Source organism: Miniopterus schreibersii (assembly GCF_964146895.1).
Source record: "Miniopterus schreibersii genome assembly, chromosome: 2".
Lineage (NCBI taxonomy): Eukaryota > Metazoa > Chordata > Mammalia > Chiroptera > Miniopteridae > Miniopterus > Miniopterus schreibersii.
In genome coordinates this window covers 88026065-88053233 of record NC_138102.1, presented here as the reverse complement: position 1 = coordinate 88053233, position 27169 = coordinate 88026065, and the positions used below count along the sequence as shown (strand labels likewise).

The 27169-nt window shown below is 38.7% G+C and overlaps 1 protein-coding gene across 3 annotated transcripts in view; it reads left to right on the top strand.

The window, feature by feature from the left end:
- The first annotated feature begins 791 nt into the window (after positions 1-791).
- SMAD9 (SMAD family member 9) overlaps positions 792-27169 on the top strand; it is an 85960-nt gene continuing 59582 nt past the window's right edge. Inside the window, exon 1 of one of the 3 annotated variants that reach the window (XM_081130521.1) lies at positions 792-818. The gene's annotated coding sequence lies outside the window, so the exon portion shown is untranslated. Of the gene's footprint in view, positions 819-920; positions 968-22650; positions 22702-27169 lie in introns of those variants that run through there. The other 2 variants (XM_081130522.1, XM_081130523.1) reach the window with 2 other exon arrangements.

The following is a 27169-nucleotide window of genomic DNA, read 5'->3' as shown; positions in this document are numbered from 1 at the left end:
ATTAGTTTTAACCACCGTTTCCCACTCAAGAGTGATTAGATTTTTTTCTGCCTTAGCCAGAGAGGACTAGTTGTTCTGGCACAGTTCAGGGGTGAAATGATCCCCTTAACTTTGAAAAGCTAATAAGGAACAAAGTAACGGTAACAATCAGAGTGGCAGGGGTGGGTGTGGTGTTCCAAACGGATTTGTTGATCTTATATCTCTTCTTCTGTTAACAATCCTCCTTTCGCCTCAGGTAGGAAACAGAAGTTTCTGGCGTTGGAGGTGGGTGATGGAGGGGAGTGATCCGAGTAGGAGACAGGTTACCAACGCTGGCCAACCACGGGACACAGCGGTCTGGAGAGGGGCTCAGACTCGGACAGAGGCAAGCCTCGGGTTTCCCAGGAAGAAACAGAAGAGCTAGATCAGGGGCCAAGGAACTCTGGCTGCTGCAGGCGACAGCACCACAAGTTTCCGCAAGTGACTGCGTAGCGGGCCACGCTCCCCCTTGGCGCTGGCTCTCAAGGCGGCCGGAGCGCCGGCTGGCTTCGGGCTGCTGGCGGGGGCGGGACCTTGAGGAGGACTGCTGGCAGCTCGCCAGGTCGGCGCACTAGAGGAGGCTTCTCGGCTCCAGCCTGACTGACGCCGGCTGGGGCCGACGCCAGCGCTGCAGCCGTTGATTTCGACCCCACCGCCGGCGCCGGGCACTGCAGCCGCCGGCGCGCTCGGCCAGGCGGTGTGTGCGTGGCGCTTCCAGAGGGCTGTTGGAGACCAACTACGGAGGGTGGGGGACAGCCAGACTTGGGGTGGGGGAGGGGTGAGTGCCACGGTGGGGACAGGTAAGAAGTGCCTTCCCCGGTGCGCGCCGGGCAAGTGTGTGCGTGTGTGCTAAGTTTTTCTGCTACAGGGGAAGTCTTTGAGGCTGTTCGTGTGTGGCTTGGTTCTTTGTACTCTCCATCGCGGTATTTCTCGGCGGATCCTGTTTGGGGTGGGTTGGGAGATGGGGGACAGGAGCGGGAGAGGGCAGCTCTGGGGAGTTGACCGCGCGCTCTTTTGGAGGCTGCAGCCACCTGGCTGCAGGCACCTGGGATCTATCAGAGGATGCTTGTTTCAGGGCGGGGGCGCCAGCCCTGCAAGGCTGTGGCCCAGGGCGCGAGCATGGGTGCGCCCTAGCTGTCTGCCCCCGGGGCTGGCACCGCTCCGGGGCCAAGCACCGAGGACCGGCGCCGCCTGGAGATCCAGACTCGGAGCTTAGTAACCTTTTGCTGTGGCGGGAGTGGGGGTCGGTGAGGGGGACAGTGGAGAGATGGAGGTGGGGTAATAACTGTGGCTCAGCCGACCTCCCTGGTCTTCTGTCTCCTAGGTTTTGTACAATGCTTACCTTTGAGGCACGCGAAGTGAGGGGGAACAAAATGAAAGTTAGGAACGTTCAAGTGTCTCTGGGCTAGCGCTTGGATTGTGTTGAGAGCTGGGATGTTTGTTTTCCTTCGTCTGCTTTTGGCGCCAGCTCTCTACAGAGGGTAGGAGGGCGAACTGCGGAACAGATACGAGAGACTGAGTGAGGCCAGCGTTGTGATCCGAAGGAGGAGCGCGGGGAAAACATTTTTATGGAGGACTGATCGCTGAAAAGTCTTCCAGTTACTGCTCTTTCCTCCTCCCACCCTCGACAGTGGTAATTTGAAATGATAGTTTAGAAATACTCTGTTGCCATGTTTCTGGGCTAGAACTGGTACTCCTAAGAAATAACTGCAAATGATGTAAATCTAGTTTTGGAATAAATTTGCATGTAAATTTTTTACCCAGTAATTCACAGTCAGATACAAACCCTCAGGACGCTGGATTGCTTTTAATAAGTTCGGTTTACAAATACTGTTTCAGTGCCCTGCCTGATTTATCCGGTGATCTTTTGGAAGTGTGGTTTAGCAGGAGTAATAGAGGATAACTGTAAAGTCATAAGGCATTTAATAATGCTACCTCCTTGGTCTTAATAAGCATTTGGGGCATCCTTCTGGGTGAGTGACATGTTAATAGGACAGGCTTATCTTCTGCCTTAGGATTCCTGTCTTGTGAGGGGATGCCCTTGGATGTTTACATTAAAAAAATAGTTATCTATATTTAAAAAGGAAGTAAGAGTAAAACCCAGACACATCCTCCTAACTCCAAATAGACAATTCAGTATGTGAGTTTCCCTGTGCTTTTAGGAAAAAGATTTTGGACCACTTTCAAGTTTGTGATTAGCCAAGAAGGACGCTGCAGATAAGGAAATGATGTAGTAGTATATAAATAAGGAGCATTTTAAATATAATATGACAGAAGTTTCAAATAATAAAAATAACTTTTAGTAATAATAATTGCCTTCCTTGATGACAAGACAACGATCTATTCTGACACAACCAACACCCATTTTTATGCTTGACTGGCTATCTGTAAGAAATGTTTTGTGCTTCAGCTCCCTGGTTTCAGGCTGTGTTTAAGAGAATGCCAACATATTCTTGATCTGAGCAAACTTATTTTTTATCGGTGTAATGCCTACTAAAAATCAAAGATATAAACAAATTTTAAGTTAAACCCTAAGTATTTTACAATTCTCACACCTTTGTCATCAATATTTTAAAATCAGCATGAGCTATTTGACTTTTCTTAAGATCTTTTACTTTTACATCTCCAATTAATGAGTAATCAGAAATTATTCACAGATGTCAACTCTACACTTCTGATTGCCCAAGACAAGGAATGACAGAGATGAGTTTTGTTTTTTAAAGAAACATTGCCAAGAATATCTATAAGGAATAATTGGAAAACTTGTTTTCCTTTTTAATTGTGCCATCAGTTGGAGGAGAAAAAAATCTGTCAAGAAATTATTTTATAAATATGAAAATACTTAATTTCAGTTTTACAAATAGTTTTAATTCTGATTAATAAGAGTACACATTCCTTTGCCAAAGTGGAGAGATAGTGTTTAATAAGTGGTCACTATAGCACTTAGATAACGAACTAGTTTATATCTGACATTCCTTCTGCAAAACAACAGAATAGCAACTTCATCATATTCTGCCTTATTATGTCCGAAATAACACTGATCCACAGAATGTATTCTGATTTAAGGGAAGGTAAAGGTTGTGGAAAATAAAGGTTTTTCTTTTTTTTTTTTTTAATTTGAAAATCATACTATATTAAATTATAAAGCTCTAATGAAGCTTAGTGCAGATTTTCTGTGTATTACTCATAACATCTAGAAAGGAATTCAGAAACAGAGAAGTGTCCAGAATAAAACAGTATACATTGAAAGCATGACTCTCTTCTAATAGTTATAATTCTAGGCTGTTGGCTTTATATTTCATTGGTTACTGTTGCTAGTAAGTTGAAAAATTATTCTAACTCAAAAGTAGTTATATGTTATAACTACTTATAATTTACTCAAAAGTAATTTATTCAAAAATAAATTATAAGTAGTTATAACAGTATGAACACATTAGTGATTTTTTTCTGTTAATCTAGTGAATGTCCAATGTCATAAGTAGGGACTTAACAGGAAGAACAAAAAGCACTTGGCAATAAAGTAACCTTTTAAAATAAATATTCCTATAAATTATGTCTCAAGAAAAGTGTACTAACTAAAGTTGTTGAGATTTCAAGATATTTGTTAGCATTAGGAGCCATCATATCAGTGAAAACTGGGTGTTAATCTGGCAGGTGAGCTGCATCCTGACACTTCCACCTGAACCATCCTGAGCACCACATACAGGGTGTGGCAAAAGTAGGTTTACAGGAATTCATATGAAAAATGCATTCCACATATAAATGAGATCATAAGGTACTTACGTTTTTCTGACTGGCTTATTTCACTTAGCATAATATTCTCCAGGCTTATCCATGCTGTTGCAAAGGTAAGAGTTCCTTCTTTTTCACAGCCATGTAGTATTCCATTGTGTAAATGTACCACTGCTTTTTTATCCACTCATCTAGTGATGGACACTTGGGCTGCTTCCAAATTTTGGCTATTGTAAATAATGCTGCAGTGAACATAGGGGTGCATATATTCTTTCAAATTACTGTTTTGGGTTTCTTTGAATATATTCCCAGAAGTGGAACTGCTGGGTCATAAGGTAATTCTATTTTTAATTGTTTGATTTATTTTTACAAAATTAACTAATTAACCAATTTTAATTGTTTGATTTATTTTTACAAAATTAACTAAAATCAGTATGGTAAGAGATATACCTAGAAATGTAAATTGTGGCAGTTTATTGAAATCCTTGAAGGATTTTGTCCTAAGTACTTGTGGATTGTGGAAGGTTTAGAGCAGATTTTCAGGTATTTTTTTAAGGAGAGTTTGATGGATAGTAGAGCTCAACTGAAATGCTAGGAGTTGCTTTCTGAATTTCTTGTATCTAAACTGAACTGACTTAGTGGTAATGCGTTTCAGAAAATAATTCAGAAAAGGATTCACAGATTCCATCAGCTTTGCATCTCATGGATATTTGATGAATTCTATTATTCACATTGCATTATAAATCCATTAATTTATCTTGCTTTTTCTTTGCTAAGAATCACACATGAAAGCACTGGACTTTGGTTAGATGAGGAAGGAGAAAGAGTAGGTAGGTGGGTAAAAAAAGTTTCTGCATTCTGGCAGTTGTGAGGATTCAGTGCACTCAAGCTTGGACAGGGGCCAGAGATGGGGTACTGCAGAAAGCAGGTTGGCAGCCACCAAAAGTAGACATCAAGTCTGTGGGCTTGGGTTAGCAGTATTAGAGGCCACCTGTTGGGTTAGGAGGGTCTTAGGGGACTGGCCCGGGAATATATCAGCACTCAACATTGTTTCTAAGGGAAAATGAATTCCAGTTTCCAAAAGACAACACAGAGATGTGCCCAACTTGTTTATAAAGGGACTGACAATGATTAATTATATGAGTGATTATTATTAATGATATGAGCCATTATTAAAAGCTAATGAATATGGAAGATGAGAAAGTGTGTTAAGTTAAAAAAATTCTAGGCCTCATGTTTCTTTTCCTTCTTGATGCATTTATATCACTCCCTATTTTCTACTAGAATTTTGGGTTTTTTTAGGAGCAGAAGTTGGAACAGATGTTTGTCAAAGACAAACTTTTGTGTACATCAATTCTTTTCCCCTAGGCCTTATTGGTTAATTGTGTGTTTATGCAAAGCAGTCCTTAGGCATTGGCTGTTTGCAAACAATGGCAAGTTGGTGCCTAGCTGTTCTTTCATGAGAGTAGAACCTTTCTTCTATTATCATTGACCTAATTTATTTCAAATATGCATTTTTAATTATTTTAAAAATAGTGTACTAATTGTGTGTTGGGGTTTTAAAATGTGATTTTGTGAAGTAATTGCTCTAGAAAGTGAGACTTATCAATTTGGAGGGCTTATATAGGTTATTCATTCAACTATTATTTATTCTATACCTATTGTACACTGCCTCTGAGGCCCCAAACCAGGCCCATGGGACCACAACAAAATAAAGCAACAAAATAAAATCCTGGTATCCAAGATGTCATAACCTAATTAGGAGAGATGTCAAGAAGGCAGATATCAAAATGTTTACCCAACAGTAAGATTCTTTATGCAAAACAAATATAATTTATATTGGATTTCTCTATATTTTTTTCCTGTTAGAATTCCATTTTTACTGTGTGTGAATTTTGAGTCACTCCTGACAAAGTTAGAATAGTCCTATTTGGGGTATGGGACTCTAAAGAGAAGTGAAATAGAAGGCATAATGGGAATAGAGATTCTTGAAGTAAGTCCTTGTGAGAACTTAAGGATGCTGAGGCTTAGAATTATACAGCTGTTTCTGTTGGAAGGAAAAGCCATTCATTCTCTGATTTTACTCCTTATTCACTACTGTGTCAAGAGTGAGTTTGCATAGCTACTCTTATGGGAAACCCCCTGAACTTATTAATAGTATTTTAATAATGTACCTATTACCTGTCTGGTAATAATGTGTTTAGATTTCTGTCTCCCCCTGTAGATTGTAAGAGGTGTCTCATCTGTTTTACAGCTCCATTTGTCTTCTTGCAACACATTCTCCAGTTTTCCAGGGTCTGTAAGGAAACCTCTTATCTATAGTTAGTAAAGTGAATAGTCATTAAACGACTAATGTCCTCTTCCTATTAAGTACCCTCCCCCCTTTCACTAACATAGTGTCTGGCTTACCATTACTACTTGATACATTTAGTTTCTTCCTTTAACTATCCCCTTTTCCCTTCCTTAAGATAGTTTGGTGTTTTGTAGTGTAAGGAGAAGTAAGGATAAGGCATTTGGATTTTAATCTGTAGGCAAAGAGAACTATTAAATTTTAACCTGTGGTCAAAGGGAAATATTAAAGAATTTGAACAGGAGAATCACATAATCAAAGGGGTATTTGAAAGAGAGTGAAGATAAAGCCAAGTAGGATGATGCTACAGAATGGTCACATTCACACCTAGTGAAGCTGTTGAGATGATGCAATAAATAGTGCATGAAGGTAAAATCCAGTTTTATCAATAACTTCAACTATTGTATTACTAAGCCCTATATAATTAGTCTAACTTCTGACCTAAAGCCCATTGCTTTGCTAATGTGATACAATAAATTCCTTTGAAAGACAGAATCATATAATGCCACTCTGTAGCATGGCCTGTGGCCTTTAGAAGGAGCTTGGCATCTCTAGGGAAAACAACAAACATAAGGAGCCAAGTGTTTGTGAAGGTATATCCTAGGTCTGTGGAAGTACAGAGGAGCTGTGGAGAGCTGATTAATGTTGCTGCCTGGGGACCACTGGGAAGGTTTCCAGGAAATAGGCTTCCAGGTCTTCCTGAGGGAGGAGCAGGATAAGGCTGTGCAAAGGCCTTCTGGGGGTGGGGTGGGGTTGGGGCATGAAGGGCAAAGGATGAGAGAATTGATGAAGCTGGGAATGTAGATAGGGGAGGCCAGATTGTGAAGAGCCTGGTTTTAAATTGATGTTAAAAGCATCAAATCATACTCCCCCATGGTATATATATGCTGTGTTTCTTTTTTTCCATGCAAAAAAAATAAATACAAGCCTATAGAAATTTGGAGAAAGACATTTTAAAGCACAAATGAAGCGCTTTTAATCCCAAACCCTGGAAATTGTTACTGTCCCATTGGGCTGCAGTCTTGCAAGGTGTATCACTCAGGAATGTGACAGGATCAGCTCTAGACTTGGAATGATATTACATGAGGGGCCCAACAGGGAGGGTGCTTTCTAGGGTTGGGCTGGTCAAGGGATGCACTAATGTGTGGGCAGAAAAAAAAAATTTTTCTCCCACCTTTGTTCTTCTGACTTGGCTAATAATCAAAATAATATGAGACAGATTAACAGGAGAAAATGTCCAAAATTTATTACATATGTACATATAGAGGTGCCATAAGAATATGAGACCCAAGGACATATGGGGAAATTGAGGTTTATATGCCATTCTGGACTAAAAAGAGGAAGGCAGGGGCCTGGGATTTCAAAAGGAAAGTAGGCAATTCACAGGTAGATGAGAAAGAGCAAACAAGTAAGCAAATTCTTGCTGGGTGGACCACCAAAAACAATGGGACATAGAGGGAGTGCAACAAACAAGACTTGTTTGGATCCTCCTTGTCTGCCACACTTAATTCAAATATTCTGAGGTAAATGGGTTGAGTATCTCCTTTCTCTTAAACAGGTTTTTCAATTTGAATTTCTTTAGTCAGGTAAAGGGAGAGGGTCAAAAATTTTTTCTGTCTTTTGTTAAATGATCAGTTTAAAATCAATATCCCAAAAGGCATGCTTTGGAGTGACAAACTCTGGTCTCCCCTTAGTGTAGGATATAGCTGTCTGGAGTGGAAGAGATTCATTGGGATGTCTGGGATGTGACACAGGTAATGTTAACATAACAAACATGAAAAACTGCGAAAAATTTTTGTGAGTTTATTTGAACCAAACTGTTGACATGTGCCCAGGAGCCAAATTTAAATACAGTGGTACCTTGGTTTTCTAATGTAATCTGTTCCAGAAGACCATTTGAGTTCTGAAACATTGGAAAACCAAGGGATCAACAGCTGACAGCTAGGCTTCAGGATCTTGCACTCAGTGAAAGCCTTGTGGCATGTGTTGACTTCCGAGGTGTGTTCAAAAACTGAAGCATTTACTTCTGGGTTTACAGTGTTCATAAATGGAAATGTTCATCAAGGGAGACTTTCAAAAACTGAGGTACCACTGTAATGCTCTAGAGAATGGCAATTTTGCACCTTATTTTATACATTACAATCAAAGGAGAAGATGCAAGTGGGTTACATGAAATTCATTGGTGATAGTTTAAGAAGGTGGGAGAAAGCAAAAAGGAGAAACCTCTGGGATTGGATAAAAAGTAAAATGATGCACACTTCTTTTACATAGGTGAGTACAGGATAGTTAACAGTCAACAGTTAACAAAATAACAGTAACAATGAGAGGTTTCCTGGTGGTCTCTGCCTTGGTGCATTGAGAGCTGGAAAAAAGGGGAAATACTTTGTTAATCAGGTATGTTAGCTCAGATGCAAAAGACAAGGGACAGGCTTAGTTAAGGTGAAAATTAACCTTTGTGAAGGACAAATACTTCCTTATGGCAAGACTATCCACCTTACACTGCTTTTAGTTAAAAAGTTTTAATTTCAGACCACCTTTTGTGGTTACTTTAGGTCTCTGAGTTTGCAAGGCCACCAGGCAGGCCTTCCCTGAGCTTGTCAGGTTTAGCATGTGGCCCCTTTTTGTCCACACTAAGAAATATGTGGCAGGATTTGATGACCTATTTGAATGTAAGATTGAGGCAAAGGTACGTATAGAACTTATGTGGACTTGTTCTGAGTCAACAATGGCATCATGGTCTCTAGCTGGGCAAGTGGTTATAGTGTGGGACTGCAGGCAAATAGGGAATGCAGGAACGAAACTGGTATTTTAAGAAAGCTAATAGGTTCTATACCTTTCTCTTTTAAAATTAATAAACTTCATTTTTTTGACCAATTTTAGGTTCATAGCAAATACTGAATGAGAGGTACAGAGAGTTCTCCTACCTCCTAACCCCATACATGCACAGCCTCCCCTACTGTGGACATGCCTCCCTTTATCTAAAAGAGTGGTTCATTTATTATAATTGATGAACCTACACTGACACATCATTATCACCCCAAATGCGTAGTTAACATTAGGACTCACTCTTCGTGTATGATCTGTGAGTTTGTACAAATGTACAATGACACTTAGCAGTTTCACCTGCCCTAAAAATCCTCTGTGTTCCACTTACTCATCCCACCTTCTCCCCAACTCCTGGCATAGATTCCATTTCTACATTGGAACATACTGTTTTTCAGAAACCTGGAGTGTGGAAGTCAATGGTGGTCAAATTTTAATTAATTAATTAATAACTAATTATTATTTTAAACCAGGGCCCTTTCATCAAGGAAGCCTTATTAAGTAAGTCTGAATGAAGAAGGGCTGCTCTGGTGGAAGGCGACAGACACAAATGGACAGTCTTGTGCTTTGCCTTCCCCCTGATGTCTAACTCCACCCCACCATTCTCTTGTTTCTGTTGTGTCTGAGGCTCTCTGCCATCTCCAGAATCCTGAAGAACACATTTGGAATCTTGGAAACTGCATGGTAGTCGAGTTTGGAGCTCAGAGGATGGGCAGGTAGTTCCCAGATACAATGACTTTGAACTTTTGTGCTTTTGAGACCAGGTATCTGTTTTTTAATAGGGTTGCATTTTCCCCTGTTTGTTTGATTTGTTCCCTTTCCTTAGGAATCAAGCTGCCAGCTTTGATTTTGCTTTTCTATTGTTGCACCTGCTGGTAGCATCTCCTCTTCCCTCTCCCATTTTGATGATGTGATTTACTCTAAACTTGGAAATCTATGAGCATACTTGTTTTAACTGAGTTGAAAATACTTATAGCCCAGCTGGGCGTAGCTCAGTGGTTGAGCATTGACCTAAGATCGAAGAGATCACAGATCTCCAATCCGGGGCCTGCAGGAGGCAGCCCATCAATGATGGCTTTCATCATTGATGTTCTATCTCTCTCTCAACCTCTACCTTCCTCTCTCTGAAATCAATAATGATATATTGAAAAAAGAAAGAAAATACTTGCAAATAGGTCTTTCATGATCTTTTCTGTAAAGACTTAGAAACATCTGTTTTGGCAGTAGAACCCTTTTTTTGCTTGTTGTTAGTTCTCAGTTATGTTTTGTACAGATGTAGTTCCTGGATAGTCAAATTTTGTACAGTGATAGGCCAGGTACAGAAACTTGGGTACAGAAACTCACCAGGGCAGAAAGCCCCAGATGCCTAGCAAGGGGCAAAACTGAGAAAACAGGAACCTTGTCCCCAGGGAAACCTATCCTCCCCCAGCATATGACTGGTAATGCAGTTTAGACCCCTGAGCGGTTCATCCCTAAAGATAACATCTAGGCCTCAGTTGTATTTCAGCTCCAGGCCCAGAAAAGCAGCAAAACCAGACTAGTGTCTGCCTCAGGACCAGCTACACTGAGTAATGACCCACTGCCCTGGCACCGACCAATCAGTGGAGACCATGACCCTGAAAGAGCACACCTGGAAAGCTGATGAATATTCTATTGAGACACTCCCCTGAGGCCTCCTCTAAGAATCCCACCTGCAAGAAAGAGATAAATACACTCAGGACAAAGGACCCAGGGACACAACCCACCAGGGGAACATGCCAGTGCCATCTCCATCTCCCTTCTTCCCTCTAAGGGGACCCTATGAGACTTGTAACCAGAGGAGCAAAGGGCAGAGGCAGCTCATCCCTGGCTTACCCCCTTAACCTGCCTCTAGGGCCCCCTTCTCTCTCTGACTTCTCAGTGAGCCAGTGCAGCCCAGCCTAGGTTCTCCTGCTGCCTCTTCTATGCTCTTACTGGTTTCACTGTCCCAAGTATACTTTTGCTGCCATCATGGACCCAGTACCCATTGATTCAGTGCTGTGTAGCCCTCCACTTTGGATATCCCCAGTCCCTTTCCTTAAGTAAATTCATTTTTTTCTTTATCTACCATCTGAGATGGCTCTTTAGCTGGCGCACCACTGACCTTAACCTTTCAGTGATCACTCCATTTCTGTCAGGGTCAGTTATCCTCTCATCTTGCTCTTTCTGCCTGATCCTGGAATTATATAGAAAGTATATATTATGGGCTCACCAAGTCTGTTGGGTGAATAGTAGCAGTTAATGCTGATTAGGAGGAAAATGAAGCCATAATTTTAATTCCTAGTGAGATGCTAATATGTTGAGATAACTGAGATATGTGAAATTTATCTTTTCCCCCCTTCTTTGTCTCTAATCTATTTCTGAAATTGTTTTTCTTTTTCTTTCTTTTTCTTGGCACCTTTTACTTACAAAATGAAGATTCAGGAAGAGTAAACTGAAAAATAACTTCTTGTTAATAGTAATAATCCATATATTAGCTTACAGTTTTCAAACTGCTCTTGCACAAATCCTCTCAGTATGAAAGGTAGTGACTTGTTTTAGTTTTGCACAGAGGAGGAAACAGGATTAAAGTGGTTAATTACTTGAAGGTCATCGTTAGTAATGAGCTAGCATTCAGACTCAGGTCTTCTTCCAATCCTGTGCTTTAGCCATTACATCATGTTGCCTCTTGTTTGTGGAAGCACTAGTTAAATTGTGGGCCCTTCCAAACTTGAATAATAAAATATCCCACTTGTGGGGTGGTTTACAGTATTTCCAAGCATATACTCACAATGTAAAGAATAGAGATTGGAGCCCAGCCTGGTGTGGCTCAGCGGTTGAGTGTCAACCTAGGATCCAGGGGATTGGGGTTCGATCCCCAGTCAGGGGCGTGCAGGAGGTGGCCAATCAAAGACTCTCTCACCATTGATGTTTCTATCTCTCTCTCTCCCTCTCCTTTCCTCTCTCTGAAATCAACAAAGATATATTTTTTAAAAAAAGAAAACAAGAATAGAGATTGAAATGCTAGAAACTCAGGTCATAATCTTCCCAAGGTAGCATTGGCATTCTTTGACAACAGTGTTATGAGTTGCTTATCCTTAAAATGTTCAGTCATGTTGTTAATATCCAAAATAATACATGAAAAAAACTATAGCATTCTTAGTCTACTTTAAACAAGACCCAAATAATGAGGCATGTTATTTAGGTTCCTTCTTTGCTGCTCTAATGCTTATTCTTCCCTTTCACTACATTTGGCATAAATAAAGTATCAAACAGGCAATGGAATGGCAATTCCATCTCCAAAAGAAGTGGTACTAAGCGGTGACAAAAAATATATCTCATCTCCTTATTTTTAAAAATAATTCTAGATCTCCATTGAAACTTAAGAAATGATGTCTAATCAACATTGGCACTCTAGCTGGAAAAGTCAAATTATATACGTGGTCAGGGATTTAAATTAACATAAATCAAGACTCCTCAATGGCTTATTAAGTATAAATTTTCAATGACATCAGCTTACCTTAGCCCTTTATGTTATGAGCCCAGGCTGCCTAGTCTAAGTCTTGGTTTGGGCAGAATATATCACTTTCGTTCAGGGCCTTTTGTTTTATGTGAAATTCAGTATTAATACATAAAAAGAAATTAAGTTGTTGATCAGAACAGACTCAAGCAATCATTATGTCACTTCCTTTGGGCCACAGTGTATGCAAACCTAGGAATGATGATAAAAAATTATATTTTATAATGAACTTTGAATATTCTTGTATTTAGTTGTGTGTTATAAGGTAAGTTTATTTAACTCAATACTATTTTTATGTAGTATATTCTGTTGTATTTCTATTCCAGGGAGGGATTGTAAAATATATTTTTTGGTGTGCTGCAGGATTTTAGTAATTAGTTTATGTGTGTCATGAGATGAAAAAGTTTAAAAATCACTGACTTATATAATAGGACCTGGGGTGTATGTGAAGATTTTGCAGCATTTTATGTTATTAGGGATTCTAATTTCTTTCAAGGCTTCCACTTACCAATGGCACATATTTTCCACCTCAAAATCAGAGTTTTAGAAAACCATCTAATTTTGTCAAAGGGAAATTTTACTTGTAAAATTCCTGGAAGGTGGTGATAAAGTAAATTATTATAACATTGGAATGAAATATTTGTGTGTTTGTTTGTTTGTTTTTGTTAATCCTCACCCGGGGTATTTTTTCCCACTGATTTATTTTTTTAGAGAGAGTTTGAGGGGGCTGGGGGAAGGAAAGAGAGAAACATTGATGTGAGAGAGACACATCAATAGGTTTCCTCCCGCACATACCCAGACTCAGGATTGAACCTGTAACTCAGGCATCTGCCCTTGACTGGGAATCCAACCAGTGACACTTTGGGCCCAGCAAAGTGGGTTGTTGTGTGTCCATTTTCATTTGTTTCCAGGAAGTCTCTTATTTCTTTCTTGATATTATTGCTAACTCATTCATTGTTTAATAACATGTTATTTAGCTTCCATGTGTTTGAATGTTTTTGAATGTTTTTACTATAGTTCATTCCTAATTTCATTCCCTTGTGATCTGAGATGCTTGATGTGATTTCAATCTATTTGAACTTGTAGAGACTGGTTTTTGTCCTAACATGTGGTCTGTCTTTGAGAATGACCTATGTGCAATTGATAGGAATGTATATTCTGCAGCTTTAGGGTGAAATGTTCTGTAAATATCAGTTAAATCCATCTGATTTAGTGTGCCATTTAGTCACTGTGTCTTGTGTTGACTTTTTGTCTGGAAGCTCTATCTAGTGAAGTCAATGGGGTGTTAAAGTCCACAGCTATGAGTGTATTGCTGTTGATCTCTCCCTTAAAGTCCTTAATGTTATTATTAATAGGTCCTTATTTATTGCCATTTTAATTCTTTATACCTATGTTTCTCTCTCTATTTCTTCTTATTACAGCAGTCCCTTTAACATTTAATGCAATGCTGGTTTGGAGGTGATAAACTCCTTTAGCCTTTTTTTGTGTGGGAAGCTTTTTATTTCACCATCTATTTTAAATGATAGCCTTGCTGGATAGAATAGTCTTGGTTTCAGATCCTTGTTTTGCATTACCTTGAATACTTCATGCCATTTTCTTGTGGCCTGTAGTGTTTCTGATCAGAAGTCAGTTGACAACCTTATGGGAGCTCCTTTGTAGGTAACGGGTTGCTTTTCTTTTGCTGCCTTTAATATTCTTTCTTTGTCTTAACTTTTTGGCATTTTAATTATGACGTGTCTGGGTGTGATCCTGTTTGGATTCTTCTTGCTTGGGACTCTCTGTGCCTCCTGAACTTGTGTGACTTTTTCCTTCACCAGGTTAGGGAAGTTTTCTGTCATTATCTCTTCAAAGAGGTTCTCTAACCCTTGCTTACTTTTGACCTCTTCTGGCACTCTTATGATGCAAATATTGTTATATTTCATGATGTCCCACAGCTCCCTTAGACTGTCTTCCTGTTTTTTAATGGCTGCTTTCTTTTGGATCTCTGATTGAGTGATTTTTTTCTACCCTGACTTCTAACTTGCTGATCTGCCCCCAGCTTCCTCTAATATGCTGTTTATTCCTTCAAATATGTTCTTTATTTCTATGCCATTCTTAATTTTCTTCCATAAATTTTTTCATGCTGTTGAGCATCCTTACAATCAAGTGTTCTGAACTCTATATCTAATAGATTGCTTATCTCCATTTCATTTAGCTCTTTTTCTGGAGACTTCTCTTGATCTTTCATTTGGAGCTTGCTTTTTTGTCTCCCCATTGTGGCTGCCTATTTGGGTTTGTTTCTCTTTATTAGGCAGTCCTGCTAGGATTCTCAGTCTTTTTGGATGGTCTCTGGTGCTGGCCTTGAGTACCCTCTTTGGAGCTATCAACAGCCCATGGCTTGAGGTCCCCTCTGTTGGGGCTGGGTGCATTTGGGTAGGAACAAGATGCACACCAAAGTCTGCTCACCCAAGGCCTGAGTCCAGAAGCAGATCGGGCAAAGACTCAAAACACTCTGAAGTCTGCCTCTGCCTGAAGGCTGATTAATCTGATTATTTTAATTAGCCTCAGGTTGTAGAAACCACAGGGTGGGGCGGCTGATTGTTATCAGTCTCTTAATAAACCTCAGGCTGTAGAAACTGCACAGGATAAAGGGAGAGTTTTTCAGCAGGGTGGGGCAGTTGCTTCTCCCTCAGGCAAAAGCTGCTTGGAAGGTAAGTGTCTGTGAAAGATGTCCTCTGCAGTATGGGGGAATGACTTGGCCCAGGAATCCAGATGGGTGCCCTCTGAGCTCTTTCTCCAGAGCCCACAACGTAGATTCTCCTCACACAGCTGCAGTCCACTCTGCCCTCTCTCTACTGGAACCCAAGGTGAGTGGCTGCACACGAAACTTGTGCTTTTGCTCTTTAAGAGGGTACCTGCATTTCTAGCCATTTCCCTGTGACAGACAGAAACCCAGCTGCTTTTCACAACCAGATGTTATGTGGGCATCTTTCTCAGTTCTATGTTCTTGGCTGGTAAGCCCTCCCTGGGGTTTAGATCCCAGAGTCTTTAGTGGGAACCCCCCACAGCTGAGATATCCTTCTGGACCTTGAGGTGCTGCCTGTGGGAGCCCAACCAGCCCTCTCCTGCCTCCACATTTTCTACCATTCTCTATGCAGTCCACATTTCCTCCTTGGTATGAGGGCTCCCTCCAGCTCATCTTCAGTTGTAGTTGGTTATTCAGGATGGTTTTTCTATATTTTAGTCGTAATTCTAGTTTGTTCCTGGGAGAGTGTCAGTGTATCTTCCACTCAGTCTGTGGACCTTCTTTAATCTCCCATTTTAACCTCTTTTAAGTGCATAATTTAGTCACATTAAGTACCTTCACATTGTTATTCAACGACAACCACTATCCACCTCCAGAACTTTTTCATCCTCCCAAACTGTAACTCTGTACCCATTAAACAAAAACTCCCTATTCACCTTCCTTCCAGTTCCTGGTAATCTTTATTCTACTTTCTGTCTCTATCAATTTTCCTTTTCTAGTTACCTCATATAAGTGTAATCATGCAAAATTTGCTTTTGTGAATAAGTCATTTCATTAGCATAATGTCCTCAACATTTTATCCACGTTGTAGCATGTGTCAGAAGTTCCTTTTGTTTTACTATTTTATTTTTAAAATATATCTTTATTGATTTCAGGGAGAGGAAGTGAGAGGGAGAGAGAGAGAGAAACATAATTGATGAGAGAGTCATTAATCGGCTGCCTCCTGCTCACCCCCTACTGGTGATTGAACCTGAAACCTGGGCATGTGTCCTGACTGGGAATCAAACTGTGATCTCCTGGATCCTAAGTCAGTGCTCAACTGCTGAGCCATGATTACTGGGCAGAAGATCCTTCCTTTTAGAGGGTGAATATTCTATAGTTTGTATATATATAAACATCTTGTTTATGTATTTATCTGTTGATGGACACTTAATTTCCACTTGTTGGTTATTGTGAATAATGCTATGAACATTGGTGTACAGGTACCTGAGTTTTCAATTCCTTTGTATCTATACCTAGGAGTGCAATTACTGAGTCATATGGTAATTCTACATTTTATTTTTGAGGAGCTGCGTAACTGAGTCATTTTATATTCTTTCCAACAGTGCACAAAGGTTTTAATTTTTTCACATCTTTGTCAATATTTGTTAGTTTTTGTTTTGTTGATAGTAGCCATTCTAATGGATGTAAAGTGGTATCTCACTGTGGTTTTAATTTGCATTTTCCTAATGACTAAGTATGTTTAGCATCTTATCACATGCTTATTGGCCATTTGTATATCTTCTTTGGATATATGTCTATTGTAGTGCTTTGCCCACTTTTGAATTGGGTTCCTTGTTTTTTTATTGTTGAGTTGTAGGAGTTCTTTCTATAGTCTGAATTTGAATCCTTTAACAGATACATGATTTGCATGGAATGTAATTTTTAATGGAAAGTTTCTAAAAACTGTTTCATTTTTCTTCTACCTATTTGTTTATATGACTTTTCACATCTAAGAATTAATTTTGTTACATTTCTAAAATGTACCAATCTTAGGTCATATTAATTTTAAATAAATCAGGTATAGATTAAAGGATATCCAGCCCTCATAAGATATACCAGCCCACTGTGTCGTATAACATTCAGTGACACAGCTTTTATTCTGCAAATGAAATTAGAAGGTCCATTTGGCCTTTATAGCTCTACAAATTTGAATCATTGAAGGAAAATTAGCTTCCATTTCCCAGTGTCTGTTTTTACCCCCCAATGTCCCCCTCATTTAAAAGCTTTCCTTGAACTGAGAGTGATAGAGAAGGTAGATTAGAGATAATTTTTTAATTGGTTCCTGTTCTGCTTTTGACATACTGATATATTGATAGTGTTATTAAAAATTCAGCAGCAGATATATATTTTTTAAATATATCTTTATTGATTTCAGAGAGGAATGGAGAGGGAGAAAGAGAGCTAGAAACATCAATGATGAGAGACTCATTGATTGAGCCCGCAACCAGGCATGTGCCCTGACCAGGAATCGAACCCCAATCGCCTGGATCCTAGGTCGATGCTCAACCGCTGAGCCACGCCCGGCCAGGCAGCAGCATATATTTTTTTAAATGTGAGATCTTTTGAATAGGAGGACAATGAAGATTTTTAGTATCATTTATATGTGGTATCTGGGGGAAAAAACCACACTCAAGCTCATAGATACAGAGAACAGATTGGTGGTTGGGAGGGGTGGCATGTAGGCAAAATGGGTGAAAGGGAGGTCAAAAGATACAAACTTCTAGTTAAAAAATAAATCATGAGGATGTAACATACAACATGGCAATTATAGTTACTAATACTTTACTTCATATTTGCAAGTTGCTACAAGAGTAGATCTTAAAAGTTTTCATCACAAGAAAAATGTAATGTATGGTAATGTTAACTAGACTTATTGTGGTGATCATTTCCCAATATATGGAAATATTAAATCATTATGTTGTACACCTGAAACTAATGTAATGTTATATGTCTATTATACCTCAATTAAAAAATATATTTTTAGGAAGAATAAATTAGTGGAGAGTAAGAGTAGGAGTAGAGCAGAATGACCAGGAGTCAGTTTAAAGAAATTAAAATCTAGGTCAGGGTTTCTAAACCTTGACTCTACTGGCATTGTGAGAAGATACGTTTTAGCCATGGGGCTCTCCTCTGTGCTATAGGATGTTTAATAACATCCTTGGCCTCTACCCACTAGATGCCATTGACACACATTTTCTCCAGCCCATTTGTGGCAACCATAAATGTCATTAGACATTGCCAAGTGACCTGTCGGGGCTGGTGCAAAATCACTCCCTCTTACCAAACTGAGAACCATTGGTCTAGGGAGAGAAGAGCCTGAGCTGAACTCTATCAGCAGAACGGTGATAAAAGGATGAAAACAAATTAAATTTTGAGTAAAAGAAATGAAGAAAGTTTCTGATAATTAATATTTATTAAGCATCTACTGTTTCCCAGGCACCAGCACTAGGTGACTTGGTCATTTAAAGTAAATAATAATAAATATGTATTAAATGCCTATCTTGTGTGAGAGATTAGAGCTAAATAGTTGACTAAGAGTCACTGTCCTTAAAGAGGACATGAACAAATAAATTACAAATCAAACTGAAAATAGTAATGTGTACAATGTACTGACTGAGAAGGGAATTTTATCTGGGTAGGTCACAGAGGCTTGTATATCTGAGCTGGATTTGAAGGATGAATAGCAGTTTGCTTCCTGTAGAGGGTTTTTCAACTGAGGTAGTGAATTGCCCATGGTCTTTTAGTGGCTGAGTTGAAGACCAAATTGAGACAAAGTTTTCTCCAGGCTCACTTCTGTCCAAGGAATAAAATACCCCAATCATAATTAAACCTGAAATGACTGCCTGGCACAATTATATGTTTTCCCTGAAGCTTGAGTAGAGTGAGTAACACTTGGAAATCCCAGAGCAATGCAATTTTAGTGACAGTTTATATACTTCACATATTGTTTTAAATCATTATCAGTGTAAGAGGATGAAATGAATATTTAACTCCCATAATAAACCAGACTCTTTGCCAAATCATATTGACAACACCTTGTTTATTTTGAAAAAGTTAAATAAGAGGCATAATGCATCCTCTGGTTAACAGTCTCTAATTTGTGGAGTGGCAATATATTCCTTTATCTCATATCATCAGTATTTATGATTATGCAAGAAAAACACAATTATTTAGTTGTAGTGTACATAATATATTCAACAGTAGTGGTGCTCTTCATGCTTCCTTAACTATTTACATTTAAAAAATTTTATACTGAAAAGAAAGTAATGTGCATCAAAGGAAATTGCACTTCAACTGCACCTCATGGACTCTAGTTCTGCTTTTTCTTCACTGGCTTCTGTCCCATTACTAACAAAAGTGTTCAGACATGCTGAGGTCACTGCCCAGAGATTTAATTTGAATACATGTGATAAATGTGTTTATTTAAGATTTTGTTCAGGTTTTTTTTAAAAAGTCACTATGGTACTTTTGCATTGCAGGGTATATTTTCTGATATGATTGTAGAATTGCATTAACTTAATCAAGAATGATTATTTAAAGATACTAAAAGCTTTGGAGACTTTTGAGATAAGATGCAAAAGCTATTTTCTCTCTCAGTTCAAAGAAAACAATTCATTGTTATTCATTCTGTTTCATCTTATCTGATGTTTCGTTTTTGAAAAACATAAAATGTTCAATGTGATAGTAACTAAATGATTTTTAGTTTTAGTATACTGGAATTACTAAAGACAGACACACACCAGGATGGCTACTGCTGTTTGTGTCTCCTGCCAGTAAGGTTTTGAAAGACTCCTTGGCACTGGAGCGCAAGGCCTAACCCACACCGCCTTCCTGCCATTTCAATTTTCTCTGATAAGAATTGCTCAACTATGGTATCCTCTTTCTCTCCTTGCCCCTTCTCCTTCCACTCCAACGCTTACCTCTGAGCTGTGGATGACTCTATATTCTCAGGAGCCCATTCATTCATTTAGCAAATATTAAACACCCAATGTATGGCCAGGACCAGTTCTATGTGCTGGGGTACTGGTGAACAAAATGGACAAAAATCCATGTCCTAATAAGCTTATGTTGTGATGGGGAAAAGGAGATAATAAACAATAAAAATAAAATATGAAACAATTTGAAAAAGGAGAACAAATTTGGAAGACTCCACCTTTCTAGTTTTAAAACTCACCACAAAGCTACGGTAATCAAAACAGTGAGTTACTGGCATAAGGATAGACATAGGGATCAATGGGATAGAATTGAAAGTCCAGAAATAAATAAACAAACCCAAACATGTACAGCCAACTGAGTTTTGGCAAAAGCATTAAGATCATTCAGTGAGGAAAGAATTGTCTCTTCAACAAATGGTGCTGCAACAACTGGATAGCCACAAGCAAAAGAATGAAGTTGAACCCCTACCTCACACTATATACAAAAATTAACTGAGAATGATCAATGGCCTAAGTATAAATGCTAAAATCATAAAACTCTCAGAAGAAAACATAGGGGTAAATCTTCATGACCTTGGATTTGGCAGTGGATTTTTATATATGACACAGAAAGTATGAGTAACAAAATAAAAAGTAAATAAATTGGATGTTATCAAAATGAATAACTTTTGGGCATCAAAGGTCATTAACATGAAAGTGATGAACTTAACCAAAGAACTTATATGCATATATACATAGCCTGTGGACATAGACAATAGTGCAGTGAAGACTTGAGGTGGGGTGGGAGCCCGTTGGAGGGGGGCAGGAGAAGGGAAATAGGGATATATGTAATATTCTCAATAATAAAAATAAATTATGAAAAGGATAACAAACAGAAAGGGGGAAATATTTGCAAATCATATAGCTTACTGTATATATTTAGAATATATAAAGAACTCTTGCAATGCAACATAAAAAGACAAACAATGTAATTCAAAAATAGACAAAGAACTGGAATAGACATTTTTCCAAAGAAAATATACAAATGGACAACAAGCATATGAAAAGACGCCAACTAATCAACACCATTAGTCTTTCAGAGACGCCACTTTATACCTACTTGGGGGACTATCATAAACAAGTAAACAAACAGTGGAAGATAAGAAATGTTGGTGAAGGTGTGGAGAAATGGGAACTCATATATTTCTGTTGGCAATGTAAAATGGTTCAACTGCTGTGGAAAACAGTTTGGTAGTTTCTCAAAATGTTAAACAAAAAATTACCATGTTACCCAGCAATTCCACATATTTAAAAGAACTGAGTAAGGGACTCAAACAAATGCTTGTACACAAATGTTTATAGCAGCACTATTCATAATAGTCTGAAGGTGGAAAAAACCCAAATGTTCATCAACAGTTGAATTAATGAACAAATTGTCTATATATACAATGAAATATTAGTCAACAATGAAAAGGAAAAAAATACTGATACATGTTTCAGTATAAATCTGGAAAACATTAGGCTAAGTGAAGAAGCCAGATACAAAAGTGTCACATACTGTGATTCCATTTATATGAAATGTCCAGAATAGGTAAATCCATAAAAGATAGAATGTATATTGGTGGTTGCCAGGGTTTGAGGAAGGGCAGGAGCAGGAAATAAGGGAAAACTGAGTAATGAGAAAGAGGTTTTATTTTGGAAAGGTGGAAATGTTTGGAACTAGATAGAGGTGGTGGTTGCACAGCATTGTGATTGTCCCCAATGCCACTGAATTGTTCACGTTAAAGTGGATGATTTCATGTCATGTGAATTTCACCTTAATAATTTTTTAAAGTAAGTCATATGGTATGTTAATGATAGTCCACTGGAAAAATAAAACAGAAAAGTTTAATAGGAATGTGGGAGGTGGGTGTTGCAATTTAAAATAAAGTGGTCAGGGAAGGCTTCATAGAGATGGCATTTGAGTAAAGTTCTGAAGAGGATGAGGGAGGCATTTATTTGCTTATCTGCAGGAAGACTATTGAAGAAACAGAAATGCCCAGAGGTAGTTGCATGTCTGGCATGTTCAAGGGAAAAAGAAGAGGCAACTGGCAGAGGTAGAGAGAGCAAAGGGAGAGCAGATGGAAGAGAAGTCTAGGAAGGTAACGGGTGGATGATGATCAAGTAAGGGCCATCGTAATGTGTTACCAGGGTTGAGGAATAGTGGTGAGGGCCTTGAAGACCATTGAAAGAACTTTGGCTTTTACTTAGAATAAAATCATTGGAGAGTTTTGAACAGAGAAGGATCATGAAATTAATTTATGTTTCAATAGGGTCAATCAAACCAATCATAAATCACAGCCAGAAAGTGTTCTTGGGGCGGTAAATGTATCAAGGGCTTAGATCACTGGCATCTTTTTAAAAGGTTGGCTCAGGATTTTCAGGGAGACTTTACCTGGGGGTAAACGGAACAGCCTCCGTGGGAGTGGGGTTCTCCACTAGGACCTGAATCAAGATAAATTAAAACATAAAAAAGAATTTAGTTTAGTTAGTTTGTAAATTGAGAATGTTTTTCCTGATATTTTTCTTACCCTTGTTGGGCAGTGCTTCTGTAAGTGCATCTCTTCTTGGCTTTCACTGTGTTTAATGACTCCCTAACATGTAAAAAATCTCCTTGTTATTCTAGATTCGATAACTAAATCTACATAGGAAGAATTTTTGTTCTGCCCAATGACTGGCTTCATTATTCATGGATATCCCCCTGGCTAATGGACAATCAGCCTTGTAAGGCATTTACTTTCCTGGGTGGCTGGAACAAGAGGTAAACTTCCCTTCCGTTCATCTTTCAAGTCAGTGGTACAATAAAGCCCAGTCACCCAGTAATACCATTTCATATGTTTCAAAAACAGTATCATCATTATTACCAGCATGCTTGGACACTCTGTCATTCTTCTGGATGTGTGCTTTTTTTGGCTTGAGAATATACAGAGCTCATTACAATGTATGAGCTCACTTTTATTTCTGTACAGATTCAGTTTTTGTTTTGTTTTCTTTTTAGTTTCTGTAATTCTTTCTCATCAGTGAGAATCCACACTGGAGTTCTAAAGAAGCACTTGCTTGCACAGTAGAAAAGCAGGGTAGCAGTAAACAGATGCCACATGGAGTGGAAGGAGTAGATGAATTTAGAGTGTAGAAATATTAAGACTCTAATTGATGTCATTTCCTCAGTCACACCATATCTACATTTTCAGAGGGTTATACCTGGAGAAAAATGTAACAAGTTGGGGAAGCTCACGGTCAGGCCTGAGTCCATCCAGCTTTGGTCTAGAGAACATTGGCCATCTATCCTCTTTGGAGAATTGTTTATTCAGGTCCTTTGCCATTGTTTTAATTGGATTGTTTCTCTTCCTCTTGTTGAGTTGTATGTGTTCTTTGTACACTTTGGAAATCAGCCCCTTGTCAGATGTATCATTGGCAAATATGTTCTCGCATACCATGGGGTTCCTTTGTATTTTGAGGATGATTTCTTTTGTTGTGCAGAAGCTTTTTAGTTTTATGCAGTCCCATTTGTTTATTTTTTTGTCTGTTTCTCTTGCTCTAGGAAATGTAGTGGTGAAAATTCCATTGTGTGAGATGTCTGTGACTTCACTGCTTATGTTTGCTTCCAGGATTTTTATGGTTTAGAGACTTACATTTAAGTCTTTTATCCATTTTGAATTTATTCTTGTGGTTTGAATATGTTGGTGAACTAGTTTCAGTTTTTTGCATGTACCTGTCCAGTTTTCCCAGCACCAGTTATTGAAGAAACTAACTTTACTCCATTGTATGCTCTTGCCTTTGTCAAATATTAAATGGTCAATTAATATGTATTTAAAGTTTTAGGACAAGTAACAGCTCCTGGTGAATGGGTTGTCTCTGTAAGATATTTGCTCTCTGTCTAAGTGGGAATGCAATACTTACCTTGGGAGTGAAAAAAACATGGAGCTGCATTTGAGAGTAAATCAAATGACTTCCTTAACAGATACTGGAAATCTAGTTTTCTTGTAGTTGTTTTTTCTAACTTTTAAAAAAAATATGTTTTATTGATTTGAGAGAGAGGAAGGTAGAGGGAGAGAGTGATAGAAACATCAATGATGAGAGAGTCATTGATTTGCTGCCTCCTGCATGCCCCCACCTGGGGATTGAGCTGGAATCATGGGTATATGCCCTGACTGGAAATTGAACCAAGGACCTCTTGGTTCATGGGTTGACACTCAGCCACTGAGCCATACCAACTGGACCAGTCTTCCTCTAGTTTTAACAAGATCTGTGGAGACTAATTAATATATGGTACTGACTCAAAATGTGTTGATGAAGGGTGGGAAAAATTCAGTCTTTGTTAATAAAAAGTTTATGCAGAAAGAAATTAGAGTATGAAGCAGAATCAGTGCGTGGAAAAACAATGGACAAAATATGTAATGTCCACTCTTTTGTAGTTTTTTTCTTCTTGGCTTTTTATATTTGATCTTTGACACTGGAAATATTTTTCAGTTGATACAAAAAGTGCAGAAGTAACAGTCTTCCACCCTTCTTCTCTTTCATCACTACTCCCTTTCTGATGTCAGTTTCTTGTGCATTCTTGTAGAGTTATGAAATTATTTGTCTCCAAACTCTTCCTCTAAGCTATTATATTAAATGGTTCAAAAGATAATCACTTCTTTCTGTAAGGGATAGAAATACTCTATATTACCATTTCAAAATTTCTTCTGACTTCCAAGTGCTGAGTGGCATACTCATCACAAAAATATTTAGAAGTGTTACTTTTTTACCCACTTGAGGGCACTGCCTACTTTAGTAAGAATGTGATCAAATTACAGTTTGAGATTTTATTGTAGTGGCATTTTTGCAACTCTTAAAGGTAAGTGCCCAAGTACCTGCTGCTTTTTCTAGCTCTGGTCATCTCCTTGTATCATCAAGAGGATATCCCAATGGTAAAGAACCCAGGTTTTGGACTGAGCAATGAGCAATCCTCTTTTTCTGAGAGTAGAACTACTTTTTCTGAAGCTCCTCTCAGAGTGGGACCTTACAATTGCTTTGTTGTCATTCATGCTGAATTATTGGTTCCTGCAGGAGCTTGCCTTTTGTTTTCTATACAGTATTTCAAAACACACTCCTGCTTTCCCACTCTCTTCCCACTTGCCACCTTTTCTTTGCTCCTCAAAGCTCTCACCACCCTCCCTCCCAGTCTTACTAAAATTTCACCAAGACAGAATCTTTCAGGGGGTATCTCTCATCTTCCTGTGACCAGATGGACAATACTACCTATCTGCCCTCATTCTCTCCTCTTCCCTTCTTTGGTTCTCTCTTCCTCTCTCTATCTTTTGCAACATGACATTCCCCTGATTAATTCCTCTTGATCTGTAAGATGCTCTCTAGATGGCCCCATCCTAAGACAACAAAGCTGAACATCATTCCACTAATCCCAACTTCCCTAGCCATTTCTGCCCTTGATGGTCTCCCATGGTCTCAACTGTACTTTACACTGTCTTCTATTTGGGGCTCCCTGCTAGTCTGCCATCCTACCACTTCTCCATAAGACCAGCCAATGTGATCATTTAAAAATATGTCAAATCATTTAACTTCATTGCTATTAAAAAAAAAATCTTTATTGTTGAAAGTATTACAGATGTCCCCTTTCTCTCACCATTGACACAGTTCACCTCAACCAGGTGCCCCCTCCACCATGTCTTCACCACACTATTGTCTGTGTCCATAGGTTATGCATATATGTATATAAGTGCTTTGGTTAATCTCTACCTCCCACCCCCACCTTCCCTCTGATATTCATCAGTCTGTTCCATGTTTCTATGTCTCTGGATTTATTTTGTTCATCAGTTTATTTTGTTCATTAGATTCCACATATGAGTGAGATCATGTGATACTTGTCTTTCTCTGACTGACTTATTTCACTTAACATAATATTCTCCAGGTAACTCCATGCTGTCTCAAATGGTAAGATATCCTTCATTTTTAGAGCTTGCTTAGTATTCCATGGTGTAAATGTACCACTGCTTTTTTATACACTCATCTACTGATGGGCACTCTGTACCCAGATCTTAGCTATTGTAAATTGTGCTGCTATGAACATGGGGGTGTGTATATTCTTTCTGATTGGTGTTTAAGTCTCCTTAGGATATATTAGTAGATGTAGGATCACCGGGTCAATAGGCAGTTCCATTTTTAATTCTTTGAGGAAACTCCATACTGTTTTCTATAGTGGCTGCACTAATCTGCATTCCATCAGAAGTGTACTAGGGCTACCTTTTCTCCACATCCTTTCCAGCCCTTGTCATTTGTTGATTTGTTGATAGTTGCCATTCTGACAGGTGTGAGGTGATACCTTATTGTCATTTTAACTTGCATGTCTCTGATGATTAGTGACTTTAAGCATTTATTCATATGTCTCTTGGCCATCTGTATGTCCACTTTGGAGAAGTGTCTATTTAGATCCTTTGCCCATTTTTAAATTGGATTTTATGTCTTCCTTTGGTTAAGTTGTATGACTTCCTTATATATTTTGTAAATTAACCCCTTATCAGATGTATCATTGGCAAACACGTTCACCCATACAGTGGGCCCCCTTTTCATTTTATTGATGGTTTCTTTTGCTCTGCAAAAGCTTTTTAGTTTGATGTAGTCCCATTTATTTATTTTCTTTTTTGTTTCTCTTGCCCTAGGAGATGTATCAGCAAGCATATTGCTATGAGAGATGTCTGAGATTTTGCTGCTTATGTTTTCTTCTAATGGTTTCATAACTTACATTTAAGGTTTTTATCAACTTTGAGTTTATTGTTGTGTATGGTGTATGTTGGTGATCTAGTTTCATTTTTTTGCATGCACCTGTCCAATTTTTCCAACACCATTTATTGAAGAGATTGTCTCTACTCCATTGTATGATCTTTCCTCCTTAGTCAAATATTATTTGAGCGTAATGGCTTTGGTTGATTTCTAGGTTCTTTGTTCTGTTCCATTGATCTATGCGCCTGTTCTTGTGCCATCACCAGGCTATGATTATAGTGACTTTTTAGTATAACTTGATATCCCATATTGTAATCCCTCCCACTTTGTTGTTCTTTCTCAGTATTGCTGCAACTATTTGAGGTCTTTTTTGGTTCCATATAAATTTTTGGAATATTTATTCTAGATTTGTGAAATATGCATTGGTATTTTAATAGGGATTGCATTGAATCTAAAGATTGCTTTGAGTAGTACGAACATGGTATATGCTTCCACTGGTTTATATCTTCCTC